The sequence below is a fragment of the Talpa occidentalis genome, unplaced genomic scaffold (assembly GCF_014898055.3).
Source record: "Talpa occidentalis isolate TD23 unplaced genomic scaffold, MPIMG_talOcc4v2.1 talOcc4.14, whole genome shotgun sequence".
NCBI lineage: Eukaryota > Metazoa > Chordata > Mammalia > Eulipotyphla > Talpidae > Talpa > Talpa occidentalis.
In genome coordinates this window covers 7850434-7867696 of record NW_023601433.1, presented here as the reverse complement: position 1 = coordinate 7867696, position 17263 = coordinate 7850434, and the positions used below count along the sequence as shown (strand labels likewise).

Genomic DNA, 17263 nt, shown 5'->3' with positions numbered 1-17263 from the left:
TTTCTGTTTCCTTAAATACACAGGCTGCCTTGACTATGCACATTTAAATTTCTACTTTGCCTTTAGAGATACAAAAAAGGTCAAACAAATAACAAATTGTAGTATTTATGTGTCTCCAATACCACATTTGTGATTTCTTTTTAGAATAAAATACAGCACTTCAGTGATATTTTCGCTCCAGGGGAAGTCCTCACGTGTTCAACTCACACAAATTGATGATTTGTGTGTGAACATTTTGGGAGCGTATGTGATGGTTGGAAACAGTAAAGCTATTAAGTTAAAAACATTGTGACTCAATTTCTCCCTTAACTTTCAACAGAGCTCTCAGCCACTGCGAGCAGGATGGGGCCTGGGAAGAGAACAAGGAGATGAAAAGGACACCCTGCCCCCCACCCCCCAATAAACCCATCCTCACTGCCCTTCCACCCCTGTAAACAGAATTCCTTGTTTCTAAATCCAGTTTAGCCTCCGGTAACTTGACCATCAGAATGTCAGACGCTCCTGTCTTTTCAACTTTTTCTCAACCCACACTCCATGTTCTTCCAACCCGCCTCCCCACTTCCAAGACTTCAGGGCCTGATTCCTGCACGAACTTATCTGGCATCTCTTCTTTTTGTGCTCAACCAAGAACCCTGTAGATACTCCTCCCATACATCATCAAGGCCACAGCATCCACTTCCTCACACCCTCCACCTCCTGTTTTTTTTTTTTTTTTAATAATCTTTTTTTTTAAGATTTATTTTTATACAAGAGCTGGGGTTACAGGCCAGAGGCACAGGAGAGTGAGAGGATTCACCAGAGACAGCAGGGAGCAGAACAGGCAGATGATGGAAACACACTGCTGAGGGGAGCAGCAGGTGCAACAGGAGAGGTCTGCCGCGCCATGTGGGAATCTCCCTGGACGGCTGGGATCGAACCCACACTGTCGAGGCTGCGGACAGCTTCATAGCACGGCGCTCAGCCCTCTGCACCACCGGGGAAACCCCCACCTCCTATTTTTATAATTATTATCATCATCCTGTTTTTGTAAACTTTAGTTCAAGAGACCAAAGAGAGGAAGGCATTCTTTGCCTCCTGTCTTTCCCTCACACTTCGCTCTCCAAATCTGTCCTGCCCATGAATTAGGTTTCTTTTCCCCAACATCTTTCAAGGTGACTGACTGTAGCTTCCAGAAGCTTCCATCTCAGTAAATTGTTATTCACCAACCACTTTGAAATATTCAGTACAACAGGATGCAAAAAGTAAAGTGTCTGCTGGTGAACACATATTGAAAACATGTGGCTACGATAGAAACCTAAATCTCTCAGTCCCATTTATGGTACAAAAGGCAGCATTTCATTTTCAGGTGGAAAAGTTTTCCACTATTTCCTTCCTCAAATTCCCAGTTCCATCAAAGCAAAGGATGAACAATTTTCCTAGACAAGCAAAATATAAAATATTGCAGCAATCTCAATGTAGATAAATGTGTGAACTTATAGGACATTTGGAAAAATGGTTGACTGTGTTAAACACTTGAAGTTTCTGATAATTTGAAAAATTCTGGGCATAGTAAAGTGCTGGCATACAGCAGATTGCCACAGTAAATATGGTTCAGTTTTTTAAAGATACTGTAAAATCTTCATAAAATATAGAGAAAATAAAATGTTCATAAAATGAATAAAGGTGATTTGTTTTTCATTTTGACCATTTTCAAGTGTCCAATGCAGAGGTGTTGGGCATGTGCACATCGTTGTACAACTGATGTCCAGAAATATTTCATCCTGTAGAACAGAAACTCTGCCCATTAAGCAACATTTCCCACCCTTTTCCCCCTTAGCTGCCAGCAGCCACCACTATAATTTCTATTTCTAATTCTATGAATTTGACTACCAATTAACTCATATTAGCAGAACCCGACGGTATTTGTCTTTTTTTGTGAACCCCTCAGCACAATGTCCTCAAGCTTATTGATTATATAGCATGTATCAGTATCACAATCACTTCCCTATTAATGCTGAATAAAAGTGCATTGTTCAGCTGCCCCACCTTTTACCCATTTTCCATCAGTGGGGTACTTGGACTGCTTTCACCTCTTGAAACTTGTAAGTAATGTGTCAATGAACACATATTGCTACAGGACTCTGCTTTCACTTTTTGGGGGGTAACTACCCAGAAGTGGAATTGCTGGATCATAAGGTGATTCCATTTTTAATTTTTCATACTGATTGTCATAGAAGCTGCACCATTTTATTATCACTATGCATTACTCAGCTGGAGCCACCACTAAAATATGCCATCAAGTGGGTGGCTTGACAAACCAAAATTTAAGTTTTCTTGGTTCTGGAGGTTGGGAAGGCCACTACATAGTTGTCAGCCCATCAGGTTTCTGGTGAGAGTTCTCTTCCCCGCTGTGGACAGCTACCCTGTCTCTGTATCTTCACATGATGGAGAGAGAGAGAGGGAGGATGGAAAGAAGTGAAGGAGGAAGGTAGGAAGGCAGGGAGAAAAGAGAGAATTTTCTTCTTTTTATAAGACCTGCTGTCTATTGGATTGAGAACCCACGCTTATGGCTTCATTTAACCTAATACATCCTAAAAGCCCTAGCTTCAAATGCAACTGCCTTGGACATTAAAGCTTCCACATATGCATTTGAGGGGGACACAACTCAGTTGACAGCATCTATGAGTTCATTCTGCTTCTTGTTGATTTGACATACCTTTGGTTACAATTCTGTTCAGTGGCGGGTGGCCAAAGGTGGGGAAAGACAACATATAAAATCAAATGTATGATAATCTATATAGCATCAATAATAAGATAATTGAATAACATAGAAAAGTTGTCTCATAGCTATAGAAAATGCCCTGCTTGAAGTGGAGCTGGCTTGGTTACCATGTTTTGATCAACACTGATTTCCTCCTTCTTTTCACTAAGTAAGAAAATATTACATCACAATTATAAATTCTCAGTAATGGCAGCAAATATTTGGTAGTATCTGTTAGATGATTCTGAGTATTTAGATCTACATATTCCAAATTATAAAGATATTTCTCATTAAAGATTCCTTTTAGCCCATTGGATCCATGACCCCCTCATCAGACAGTCAAAAGCTGGAATTTGGCGCAACAGACTACCCCTGTTTTGCCCGCTGCTCCCCTCAGCAGTGTACTTCGTCAGTCTGCCTGTTCTGTTCCCTGCTCTGGCTCTGGTGAATTCTCTCACTCTCCCGCGCTTCTGACTGTACCCAGTGCTTGTATAAATAAATAAATAAATCTTAAAAAAAAAAAGCTGGAATAGGAGCTGAAAACTTTGGTTCTTAAATCTTCTCTTATTGCACCCAGTTCTGGAAAATATTTCTTCATGTGTGTTGCAGGGTATGAAAATATTTCCTTTTAACTTCCTCAATATCTCTTCAGTTCATTTTTCTCAAAAGTGGTGAATATCAAGTTTCCTTACAGAATTCTAACATTTACTTTTTATCCAAAATTAATAATCATCCTATTAATAACCTATAATTACATTCAAACTTCTCAAAATAACAACTAAGATGTGTCATTTGAACATATCACTGGAAATCACAGTCTTTTTGGTTTGGTGTCATAGAACAATTATTTTTTATATAATTTCTCAATTAAAGAAAACTGAGTGAAAATGTTTCATTTACACAGGTAGAATATCTCCCTTCTCAGAATCTCGCATTCTGAGCTCACTAAAAATTCTGTCCTCTAGATTGTTGAAGAGGCCTCCCCGTGGTCTTAATATTATCGTGTTAACTTTTTGTAGCACCTTTTTCTTTTTTGGGGGGGGACCCTCGCCGGTGGCCGGGGAATCAACTTGTGCTGCAGAGGCTGTGGGCAGCCTCACAGCCCAGTGTTCAACTGCTGCGCCACCAGGGGAGGCCCTTCATAGCACCTTTTTTAAAAGATTTATTTATTTATGCGTACAAGAAATGGGGTACAGGCCAGAGGTGCGGAGGGTAAGAGCATTCACCAGAGACAGAGTGGGGAACAGAACAGGCAGACTGACTGAAATACACTGCTGAGGGGAGCAGTGGGCGAGACAGGAGAGGTCTGCTGCGCCATGTGGGTAGCTCCCTGGCCGGGGATAGAACTTGTGCTGCAGAGGCTGTGGACAGCTTCACAGTGCTGTGCTTAAGCCCTTGTGCCACGAGGGAGGCTCTCTGTAGCACCTTTAACATGGAATCAAGATTGAGGTAAAATTATTGTTGCTCAACCTATTCCCACTTCTCATACAACCTACTTTATTTATTTATTTAAGATTTACTTATTTATGCTTACAGGAACTGGGGTGTAAGCCAGAGGTGCAGGGGGTGAGAGGATCTCACCAGAGAGATTAGAGAGCAGAACAGGCAGATCTACTGAAATACACTGCTGAGGGGAGCAGTGCGTGAGACAGGAGAGGTCTGCTGCACTATGTGGGTCACCTCTCTGGCCAGGGATCAAACTCATGCTGCAGTGTCTGGCGATAACTTGATAGCTCTGTCTTCAACCCCTGTGCTACCAGGAAGGTCCTCCTACAACTGACTTTATTCTAGTATCAAGGATGTTTATTCCTGCACACTTAGAGTTGTGTCCTGGTTCCAATGTGACTTTTCTAATCTCACCTCACTTCTTGGAAAACAATCAATAATTAATTAAGCACTCGTATCTTCTGGAGCACAAGTTTTTATGATAGACAGAATTTTATCAAAATTCTGGCACTAACCTCTAAACCCTTATAATGTCCTGCCATATTAAAGTGCTTTTATTTAAATGGGAGCCTTGGGCCATGCAGCGTGGTCTAAGCTAACAATGTGATTGATGGTGGGGTCTTGGGCCATTATTGGGTATCATTTTAATCTCTAAAGGATCTAAAGATTAAGGTTAGTGATATGAGCAGTTAATATCTATGTGATCATAGGGGTTCTTCATTGTCTCCATTTTTGCTGAGCTCCCCCATCACTAAAGCATCTGCCACAATTATATTCCAAAAATACTAGGCTATCTGTTCAGATTTTGCAAAGTATATTCATAAACACTTGTACAACTTTCTGCTATCACCCATCTCCAGCTTATAAAACACGAGTCTAGGATCATTGATGGAAGAATTTCATCAAATGAAAGACTTTCTTTGGAGAAATTCTTAAAATTCTATCACTTATTTTTCTCATACCTTTTCCTAAAAGATGGGAAGGAGAGTTCGCCCTCATCTTTAGGCTGGTGAGATTGCCTTCAAAGTGATCACATGGAGAGTTCGATGGGTGATCCACAGAGTTTAGTGGAAGGGATAGTGAAAGGGATAGGATAGTGGAGGACTAGATCCAAAAGTAAGAGATGGTGCAGAATATTAATCAATTAGATAATCTGAAGAGGTCTGTGCACAATCACTTCCAAAGAAAGGGTGAATGGCCCATGCCAAGAGTTGACCGCATGCATGAAAGAGTAGAGATGAGCCAGGGCTATTTGTACATTATATAGGGGTCAGGTGGGGAACATCTGGGATACAGCGGTAGAGAACAGAAACACAGAATCTGGGCCTCCCCGGTGGCGCAGCGGTTGAGCGCTGGGTTGCGAAGCTGCCCGCAGCCTCTGCAGCGCCGGTTCGATCCCCGGCTGCTCCCTGGCCACCGGAGGAGGGTCCCACATGGCGCGCAGACCTCTCCTGCCGCCCGCTGCTCCCCTCAGCAGTGTACTTCGGTCCTACTGCCTGCTCTGCTCCCCACTCTGGCTCTGGTGAATTCTCTCACCCTCCCGCGCTTCTGACTGTACCCAGTGCTTGTATAAATAAATAAATAAATCTTTAAAAAAAAAAAATGAAATTAAAAAAAAAAAAAAAGAAACACAGAATCTACCCTGCAAGATAGATAATATAGCAAAAGAGACAAACTGAAAATTAAAAGAAAAAAATTGGAAAAGAAAAACTTGCTGAATTTACCCATATTTTTTCTAATCATATTGTAATAATAATGTTCTAATAATGTTTCCCTATTCTAAAATTTCTAAAATTTGAAGTTTCTAAATCTTGGTTTTTATTTATATTTTCTTTTTCTTTACATGGTTTTATGGTTTTTATTTATTTATTTATTTTTAATATTTTATCTTATAAAATTCTTACATCATTTTTCATCTTTGCACAAAGTATGCATTTGCATTTTGGTTATATTCCCCATACAATTGCACCCCCCCTTATTTTGACTCTTTGTTTATATTTTCCGTCTCCCCCCCTAAGTTCCTGTATTTTTCTTTTGTTTCAAGCATGTTTGTATACTTTCTTGCTAAAGCATTTTTATTGTGGCTGCTTTAATAACTTTTTTTATCTAACATCTTTGTGATTTCAATGTTGGCATCTATTGATTTTTTTAATTAATTTGAGATCTTTTGATACTTACTAGAATAAGAGGTTATCATATACTTTAACCCAGAAGTTTCCTCAGGCCACCTCCAATTCCAGTGATTCACTAGAACTCACCAAACTCCATTTTTATGGTCATGCAGCAGCTCACAATATGATTTATTATAGAGAAAAAATGCAGATAAAAATGAGTAACAAGAAAAGCTGGATAAGTCAGGGTCCAGGAGAGACAAGTCATGGAGCTTCCAACTGATTTCTCCCAGCAGATTTGTGTGACCTATGACAACACATAGGGTTTTACCAAGCTGACCTACGCCATGATATCAGAATTTTCACTGAATTTTGATCACAGATATTAACTGCTCATATCACTAACCTTAATCTTTAGATCCTTTAGAGATTAAAATGATACCACATATGGCTCAAGTCCCCACCATAAATCACATTGTTAGCCTAGACCACGCTGCATGGCCCAAGGCTCCCATTTAAATAAAAGCACTTTAATCTGGCAGGACATTACAAGGGTTTAGAGGTTAGCTCCCAGGAGCCAGCGGCAAAACGCAAAACATTTTTGTTGCAAAGTTAATCCTTTACTTCACAGTACAAAACCTTAACTTTTCCATTATCTTGTGAGAACACGCACTTACTTAAACCTCAGCTTTGCTTCTCTTCCCCTGACACTGATCCAGCAGAAGGAAGGGAGAGGCTGCTATGATTGTCAGTTTTCATTGACACACTGGGGGTGGAGGGGAGATAGTTCTGGTACTGTTTGGTGAGGAAGGGACTCTGGCCCCCTACGAGGTCCTCACTGACACCAATTGACTGTGACCTCATAATTGCTGGGTGACTTTGAAATCCTGCCTCTCCACAAGACTTCTGATGCCACCCCATTAGGGAGGTGAGTCAGTGTCTCACCGTTGCCAGTAGGATGAACTTCCAGACTCCCTAAGTCCTCTAATACCATGAAGGGGAATTGCTAGCAGTGGATGGAGATGAAAGTCGAGGCTCCTTGCTCACCCTTCTCTGACGTCACTTTACAAGAGCTTGGACCATTCATCCCACTTCAAGGGCACACACTTCACCTTCGCCTGCACGGATGAGTATGAAACCACTTTTCAGTGGTGTTTGACTGCGGTAGAGAAGATTGTCTGTAATTTTGCTTGTTTCCTAGGCTGTCTTTTTTTTTTTTTTTTTTTTTTTTTGCTCCTTTGGCTAGAGCAAGATCAAGCTTCTGTTAGGGATTTCTCTTTCCTGTACCTTTGGCATTTCTGGGTTGCTGACTTCTTTATCTTCAAGGCAAAAAGCAAACTCAGGGAACTTACTATTCCTTAAACCCCAGGGTTCCTAGCCTGTCTCTCATTTCGTTTATCTTCCAGGGCTTTCTTATATTTGTTTCATCTATAGAGCCCAGGTCTTTTGCTGTACTTAGTGGGAGAAATAGGAAAAAGTAGATCTATTCCATCTTCCCTTAAGTGGAAATCCTCTAGGACATAATTTGAAACTGAAAAGTGCTGAGAGAAATTCTTAAGGACTCAAAACCAACCATAAACAATGTGAGAAGCTATAATTTGTGTGACTGATGATAATCAATGATAAATGAACAAGGGATTGTCCAAATAGAAAAAGAAAGCTCTCAAAGTATGTAACTGGAGAACTGGAGGATTGATTCAAACACTGTATGTCTGCCGGGCTGATGATAATTCTGGAGAAAGCTGAGCATGTATTTGTGAACTTGAAGATTAATATAGTGAAAATTTTACAGTTTCAAAGTCTTTTCAAATGGGAAAGTGTTTTGGTCAACTGATAACTGTGGAATTCACTCAGGCAAGGGATGCCTGCTTCAGTGGATTTCCAGTTTATAAATTGGTCTGTTTTTTAAAATGCAGGCTCATAGAAATGTACCAGAAGAAAGAAAACAACACACCAAATCAGAGTTTCATCAGAAAGTGCCAAGTTGTTCCAAGGAACAGAACAACTAAGTTGATGGAAGCGGTTATTTACAAATCCATGCAAAGGTCTGAGGACACCAGTCTCAGGAAAAGCACAGCTGGATTTCAGGACTCAGTTGAAGGTTGGATTTTGCTTCCTAATCCAACTATACACTCTGTTTTTTTAATTGGTGAGTTCAGTCCATTAACATTTAGAATGATTATTGACATGTAAATATCGGTCAGTGTCATTTCCTGTCCAGCTTTGTGGTTCTATTTAATTTCTTATTCAGTTCTTCGTGTTTGTTCTTCTCTTTGATTCAGATCCTAAAGCCTTTTTTAATATTTTTTGGAGGGGAGGGTTTAGTGAATGCAAACTCCCTAAATAGATTAGTGAGACAAAAAATAAATAAAGATGCAATTGCCATAAACAAAGAATTAGATCCTACAAGTCTAATAGACATTTTCAGAGCATCACACCCAAAAAAAAGCACCAAACATAGCAAGTGTCTTCTCTGACCATAAACATATTGAACTGCAAATCAACTGCAAAAAGAAAACAAGGAAAAACATTAATACATAGAGACTAAACAATACACTCAGTTAATGAGGAAGTCAAAGAAGGTATTTAAAAATACCTCAAGACAAATGATAATGAAGAAACAAATTTTCAGAATGTATGGGACACAGCAAAAGCAGTTCAATGACGAACTTATACAGCAATGCAGGCCCACATTCAGAAACTAGGAGAAGCTCAAACAACCATGTGTCTGTCTCATCTCAAGGAACTAGAAAATGAAGACCAAAAAAGCCAAAGCAATAGAAGGAAGGAAATAATAAAAATCAGAGCAGAACAAAATGAAATAGAAATGAAAATGACATTCAAAAAAGATCCATGGAACCAATAGCTGGTACTTTGAATTGTAGGACTCACAGACAGTGGAGACAGTGGGAATAGCAGGAGACAGTCGCTGATGATGTCAGCACCCTGCTACTTGAAATGGATGATTGGCTGGAGACTTCCTGTAAATGCCAGCAGTTCCTAACATTTGCTGCTTCCCACTAACACCTTACCTGTCAATTGCCCAGTTGCCACTGGAGAACTCCATATAGTTATTTACGGAAGGAAGGAAGAATTATAATTTTCAATATGGATCAATGAGATTATCTATCTATCTATCCATCCATTCATTTATCCATCCATATAGACTAGTTGAAATCTTATAAAGCAATGTTATTTCAATTAATGAAAAATGAAAGTCTCCTTTTCTTTATCTGCACAATGAAGCTATCTTGGGGGATGACGATTTAAGTAAGATAAATGATGTCAAATTCAGTATTTCCTCACTCAATGTATCAACAGGTTCTTGGAAAATAACATATGAAAAGCATTATTCCTGGACCAGTTGTTTCACACATGACATTTGGTTCTGGAGAAGTTCTCATTGAACAATAACTAGTACTTTCAACTCAGTGGTGCCAAGCTCAAGGGCAGGGTGGAAACGCTGGATTTAGAAGAAACAAAATAATATGAGAATAAATAACTGTGGGCAACTGGAAAACTGAGCAAGAGAGTGAATGGTCAATAAGAAAAGGGAACAAAGAAAATTCCTAAGAGCAGAACAAGGGAGAAGGGCCTGGAATGTTGAAGTCTGGTGTCAGGCATGAAGATGCATGGAAGGTTTTCTTTGGACCACTCATATGAGGGTTGCAAAAGAACAGACTATGCCCAAGAGAGACTTTGTCTACATAGCCATGTTGCTTGCAGCTGACCCTCACCCATATTCTTTGGGTCTCCAAGGCAGCACAGGTGGAAGTGACAAAGTAAAGGCATGAGAACTGCTATTTCCCAAGCAGAGATGTTGCTGACCACAGTTTCTGGTCCAGATGAATCTCTGCTCTCCCTTAGACATAAGTGTTGGTTCTGTTCAACACCATCATTCTGTTTGGGTTGACTACCTTGCAATTAGTCGAAGTGATTGTGCATTTATGTATAAAATGCATCTATTTCAAGGAAGATGGACAGATTTTTTTTCATTCGTTATTAGTCATCTTGTTATAACCTAAAAATCCATTATTCCAGGACTTTTATCAGTCCTGGTATAATGGAAAGTTGGTGTTTAATAACTTTTGTGATTATCATAAAATCAAATATGTCTGAACAGCTTCCCGAAGGTGAAAATCAGGTAAAGTTTGCCTTTGCTTAAGCACTTTTTAGTCTTCTGGAAAGATCGTTGAATTTTGTGCTTCAAATGCCCTCTCTTAGAAGGACGGTGCCCAAGGTCAAACAAGCCATTACTCTAGTTTAACATGGGTGACTGTGGAGATGAGCAGATTTGACACATTTAAATAAAACATTCTAATCGCATGTTCTGGCCTTGGAGGCCCCAGGCAGCAAACGTTGTATTTGTTAGACACCACGGCTTAATTACTCTCATAAATGAATTATACCAATTTCAATTTAAAACCATAAGTGTTACAGTTGAACTAGGGTCAAATTAAACTTTCTGTCAATTATGCAGATTACTTAAGCAATTATGTAAATTGTTAATAAATTCTTAAGTGATGAGGAATTTTTCTTGAAAAAATATCTGTTTTATACTATTGGGCTCGAACACTGGGAGAGCATGGGTACTCAGGAATAGGGAAAACTTAGCTCAAAATATTTGTCTTAGGAGTTCTCTTCAGGATCCAGCACTTGTGACAAATTTAGGTCTCTGACCACCTGACACCGGTTGGTTTTAGATGCAAGAATTTCTTAGTTTTATTTTGTGAAGATACACATTCTGTAGTATGCAGGACGGCGCCCAGAACAAAGTGTTGGGCTTGAAGAGGGAATGGTGGCAATATAAAACAAATCTCCTCTTGTCACTTCTGTGGTTGTTTTAAAATTCTTCACTCTTGTCACTTTTATTGTTGTTTTAATTTTTTTTTTTTAATTATCAGTGGACTGATAATGTAGCCACTCTTGCCTATTTCTTGGGTGGAGTTTGCAAACTGTCCTCTAGTTCTTAAGAGAGATCAACCAATAGGAATGCAGTGAGCTGACAAATGAGGCCCCAGTCCATCCCTGAGCCCCTCTCTTACCTTACTTTTTTTCATGCATTTGCTTCCACTTCTTTTTACCTCATGAACTTTTCACATCTTAACTGACACATTACCTTAAACCAAATCCACTCATCCAAACAAGCAAAGCCATTCTCTTTTCAGTGAAGGCAATAAATAACACCAAAACTTAGGCCAAAACGCCAACTCCATTCAATCAATTTTGGTTTCCAGGTTATAGAAGTAAATAATCTGAAGTCTTCGCTCGGCACAATGTTTACAAAGCATGGGGCCTCCCTGGTGGCGCAAGGGTTTAAGACACAAACTATGAAGCTTTTTGCAGCCTCTGCAGCAGGAGTCCAATCCCTGGCTGGCCAGGGAGCTACCCACATGGTGTGGCAGACCTCTCTTGACTCACCTGCTGTTCCCTTCAGGAGTGTATTTTGGTCAATCTGTCTCTGGTGAATCCGCTCACCCCCCCCACACACACACACCTTTGGCCTGTACCCCAGCTCTTATATCCATAAATAAATCTTTTTAAAAAAGGCTTGCAAAGGAAGTGCTTCTTTATTCTTTTATTTCTCAGTTGCTTTTTATGTAAAGTTGAATGCACTCTTTACCAAGATGAGACCTCAATATTTTTGTCTCCAATGCTAGAAAAATGGCTTTTTATTAGGTTGATTCTTTGTTTTTCTTGAGGTAACATTAGTCTACAACTCTGCATAGATTTTAGATGTACAGAGTCTCACCTCAGCAACTTGGTGTGTTGCCCCACATCCACCACCCAATATCTGGTCAGGATCTCCACTCAGCAATTGAATCCTCAATCCCTTTCCTTCCCTCTGCTTCCCCTCTGATGACACCATTCTGTTGGATGAGACTCTTGAAATATGAATGCCTGCAGTTCTATGAAATTGGCTTGTTTAGGCTGTAAAAAAAGAAAAGAAAGATCAGGACTCAGAGGGGTTGGGACAAGCGGTCAATTTGCAGCTCTGGGTGTCCTGACCATGCTCTGATAACATAGCCAGTGGCTACCACCTCAGCTGTTCCAGTGCCCTTCCTGCCCTCCCCCTGAGGTTCAGTATCTCCCCATGTCCCCTGACTCTCCCCACTTCCGTTGACTGCCATCTCTTGTCTACATGTCTCTCCATCAGTCTCCTTAGAGTGTTTATTGATTGAGTAGTTCAGTGGTTCTGCAGAGCCATCTGCTCTCTGAAGAGAATCCTTAGGTCAAGTCTGTCCCTGGGCTTTTGCTCAGTTGTCCCAGGATACAGAGACCACAGGACCCAAAGCACAATGACCAGAACACGGAGAATCCATTACGTCTAACATTTCTCAGAATGGGTCTGGGGGACTGGTCTGAAGTGTGCAGATGGCTTCCTGAGGAAATGCTGAGTCATGCCAGGTGTGCTCTGTGGGTGAAATGACCCATTTTCTGTCTCCTTCTCAGAACCATGACTTCGGCTTTTGCTGTAACTCTATCACAAGTGCGTGGCTCGTGCCTCCGGCCGTGTGGATAGAGGAGTTTACAGGCCCCAGAAAGAAGAGGGACAAGGTGTACCCGAGGTTGGATGGAGACTGGCCACTGTTGTACAACTCAGCCATATAAAAGTCAGCGTTTGAAGCTGGTGGAGACACTCCGGAGTTCACCTGTGACTAATTGAAGCCCTAATAAAGGCAAAAACCTCTGACCTGGATCCTCTGGGTTCCTATCTTGTGTAAATTAACATTTGAACATGAGTTATAAAATGTGTGACATATCAAAAAGGAAAGCACCTGATACCTTGAAATATGCATATTGATGAGAGGAATGAGAGAATTCAATGAATGATAAATTATGGGTCTGCCGAGGGCTGCTTTTGTGAAAATCTACATGTCACTATCTGTAAACTCCAGAGCATTCCACAGAAGCATAGGGCAGCTGTACCTGGCAAACCTTCCCTTTTTATTTTATTTTTTTTAATTCTTTGTGATAGAGAGGAAAGACTTTATAAAATAGTAGATGAAAGGACCCCTTTCAAAATGTGTTCGCTTTGTAGTGACTCCCTTCCCGGAGCTTCTGCATACTTGAAAGTCATCACCATCTTGAGTAGATGCTGCCTTTTAAAAAGACACTGCCTCTTCCCCAGGTCCAGCCCAGCCACCGGACCTGCCTTCACAAATGTCTTATTGTCGTCACCGTCAGCATTTCTGTGAAGGCCAGCAAAGCCAAACAAAGCCCCCCAATTTTTTTTTCCTAATCCACCTCACAACAATGCTTTGTGGGCACTCCACTGCCCCAGTTCCAGGGCTACATATGACTGTAGACAGAAAGCTATTTCGAGCATTGAAAACAGCCTTATTACCCTGCCATTTTTGCACAGGTTTTTTTTTTTTTTTTTTCCCTTCCCCGTGACATTAGAGAGTCCGAAGTGACATACATTTTTTATAGCTTCATAAAGTCGTCTCCTGACCGGGTCACCCTTCTCATAACTAGGGAGCAGAACGCTTGAAAAAACCCATTCATCAACGTGAAAGGAGCCTCTGTCTGCGCCTTCCAATATGCACATTCTGGCAAGCTGCAGCTCAGTGCAAACGCTAACTTGCTCCTTTGCTAATGCCAAATGACCCCCTCACTTCGCCAGCACCCCGAGGAGGACAAGGAGGACACGGTGGCTGTTCACATCTGCAGACCTGCTTTTCAGGCAGCCCCGGCATTGAGCCTTCCTGCTAAATGTACTGAACACATCCCAAAATTAGTTTTATACATACACTAATTAAATATTCAATTAAACAAAGATAAAAGGATGGGGGTAAATTTGTTCTTGCCTAATGGACTAGAGACTGCTTATTACTTTTGCACAGATATACATTTCAAATTCTGTGAAAAAAAAAAGGGAGAGGAACTGTTCTCCTTATTTTTATTTTTTGCAGTGGTACTCATCTGTGCTCTGCTCAGGCTGTCAGACTCAGAAGGACCTGTCCTGGGGGTGCAGGTGTGTGAAAGGAGGTAGGGGGGGTGGGAAACACGGAGAAAATCGGTGGTCCTTAAACTTCTGGTGCTGGGAGAAATGTCCTCCATTAAAGCTGGCGTCTATCCGAGGGGATCCCTTCCATGGAATTTAATGGTGTTCAGGCTTTGGGATTTGAAAGCTACATGCTTGCGATGGATTGCAGCTCCATTAAAATTGAGGTCTCTGACAGATGCTGCCCCTCCAGGTCAGAATGATCCACAACCCCCCCCCCATCTCTACTCCCCGCACGATACAATGTGTCTCTGTGCTGAGCATTTGATTTTATAAATCTAGATAAATTTATGTGAAAAGCATAAATGAATAAAAATGACCCATCGCACTCAAGGAATATGATTTTATTGGGGATTCTTGCTCTTGGGGTGTTAAATGGGTGGTTTGCATGATATTGAATGTACTGTCTGGAGGCTTGGTGTTGAAAGATCACAGGCTTGCATATATGTGTATATGTGTCACACAAATATGTGCCTATGCATGTTATGTGCACACATATGTAAGGTTTGATGAGCCATAGCCTTCCAATTGTACAGCTATATGCATATATATATATATATACATATACACGGTTTGTTATCTAACTCAGAAATAATTGGAATACTATTCAGAGGACAATAAAATGATTGCTATAACATCGCTCACTTTACATTAACAAAAATCACACAAAAGCTGAAAATAACCTTGTCTCTCATCTTCTGTGTTTTAGCGAGATGTCAGATTGGCAGGTCTAGAAGGAGACTGTAAATTTCACTAGACAACCAGCCAATCACACGGTGCTGTCTGATGTGAAACTCTCACTTCAGCTCTGCTAGGTCTGTCACCACAAACACCTAAAGGGTGACCTAAAGGGTCACCTGTGGGAGTACAATGGTCGCCCTCTCTACCATGACATCCCATGCACGGCCAGATGAGCCTGACTGTGGAAGCTGGAAACTGCAGCCCTCCCCCCTTTAAAAACACAGCCCACAGGGCATGGACTCTGTGTGTGTGTGTGTGTGTGTGTGTATGTGTGTGTGTAGGGTGTGAAAGAACACTGGATATCAACCACACCTCTGGTCCATTCTGAGCAGTAGATGCATGGTGTGTGGAACTTTTCCACACAGGGGACTAATTTTTCTCTCTATTAAAATGGAAAAATAATCTGAAAACGCTACAGAAGCAGCCTCGAACGCTACATGGCTTCATCCTTTAAAAGTGGTCATTGACAACACCTGAGTGAGTCTCTTAGTTGTGAAACAACAGATGGTGATGCACTGACGTCTCATTTGATTTTAAGATCCCATTGTAAATTCAGGTGTAAAATAAAATATCGGGATTAATAAAGATCACATCTGCAAGCTTCCTCAGAAACTTCCACAATAATAGGAACTATGAGTCCCTGAGACCCAGCTCCCTCTCTCTGCCCAGCACCCAAGCTATTGTTTCAGCTTGTCATTTGTGCTTCAAGAAAAACTACTTCACCACCAAGTTGTCCACAGTTCTGTCCACAGACATAGGCATTGTAATTTTTTTCTAGAATGTGCTACATCTTTTTTTTTCTTTTTAAAGGATTATATTATATTGAGAAAATGAATGATGAAGTCTTTCAGGGAGAAGTTAAGATTTAGAATTATTTTTATTCAGTCTAACCTGAAATGCAGGTTAATAATGCCCTGAAAACACATGATCCATCTTAATAATTAAAAAATAGAAATTCATTGTCTCTATTTTAAAGAGGCATGGTACATTTGACATGAGGAATTTAGGAAAAAACAAAATCTTTCAGAGCACACTTGAATACAGCCATTTTCAGAAGAGTAAGGAAAGGGATGACAGGATAAATTTGCTTTTGACATTTTACTAATATTTATTAGATTGTGAGGTTTAATCAAACATCTGAAATCCCATGCCAGTTTGGGATTAAAACCTTTCTGCTAATAAACACTTTATTTGATGCAATCCCTACAAAATAAAAGCACTAAGAAATTCTATAACTCAAATTACCATACTAGCTTACAAGTTTTCACTACGTAATTTCTAATCTTCTGAAGCCAATTCTTAACTTTGTTACAGGTACTTTAAGAAAGGCATGTCATGATAATGAATAAATGTTGTGATCTTAAATTAACGTTCCCTGGTTAGTCTATTCCCAAACATATTATGGGATAATCCTTGATTTCTCTAAAATTGCCCTGCAGGTTTGGGGATAGATAGTAATGCAGCATTTCTTTTCTTTCCTGACTATTGATCATGCAGGTCCGCCAATAACAGGCTGCAATGCACTTTGTACTCTCGAGGCTTCACTGCAAATGTCACAGGGCAGAGAGCGAAGGTCATGTCTTCCTCTATCACTATGAGATCCTCAGCACCAGCACAGCATGTTGGCACTTAGTAGGTGCCTAATAAATGAGTCAGTAGGACTGTACAAAGAAACAGGAATTTTACTATTTCTGCAAACTGAATAAAATACTGGAGGGAGTAAAAAAAAAAAAACGTTGGGGTGGAGAAGGGTGACACTTTTCTCATTACTTTGCAACTGGATGGAATCAGAAAGCATCAAAAGAAAAGGTTAGGGTGACAGAATGTTGAAGATTTTAATATATAACCAAGGGACCCTAAAGACTACTGCTTTAAAACCCGATGTAAATGATGTTAACTGGTGAATTAAGAGCTCCTCCTCGACCTCTAAATTGAAGGGAACTCTGTGGAAATGCACATGCTCCAGAACATGCTTCTACATCTTGTTTCTTTGAAGTATTTCCCTTCAAGTCTCACTGAAGAGAGTCTGAATAGAGTCTGCCAAAGATACCTTTGTGACACTGAAGAAAAGTAAGGGCAGTTCTGATTGAGTAAAGAAACACTAGCTATCTGGAATTGGGGGACAATTGAACTATTGAAAGTTAGGATTTCCTGCTATCAGTAATGATGTTGATTTTCCCTTTATCTATAAGTTACTTACACAGATAATAAAGCTAC

General features: G+C 40.4%; 1 long non-coding RNA gene across 3 annotated transcripts in view; it reads right to left on the bottom strand.

Annotated features, from left to right (window-relative positions):
- Positions 1-7112, bottom strand: part of LOC119244317 (uncharacterized) — a 30419-nt gene extending 23307 nt beyond the window's left edge. For 2 of the 3 annotated variants that reach the window (XR_005124939.2, XR_005124936.2), the window contains exon 1: positions 6975-7112. This is a non-coding gene — a long non-coding RNA (uncharacterized LOC119244317). Of the gene's footprint in view, positions 1-6364; positions 6605-6974 lie in introns of all 3 variants that reach the window. The other variant, XR_005124937.2, reaches the window with a different exon arrangement.
- Positions 7113-17263: the final 10151 nt, after the last annotated feature.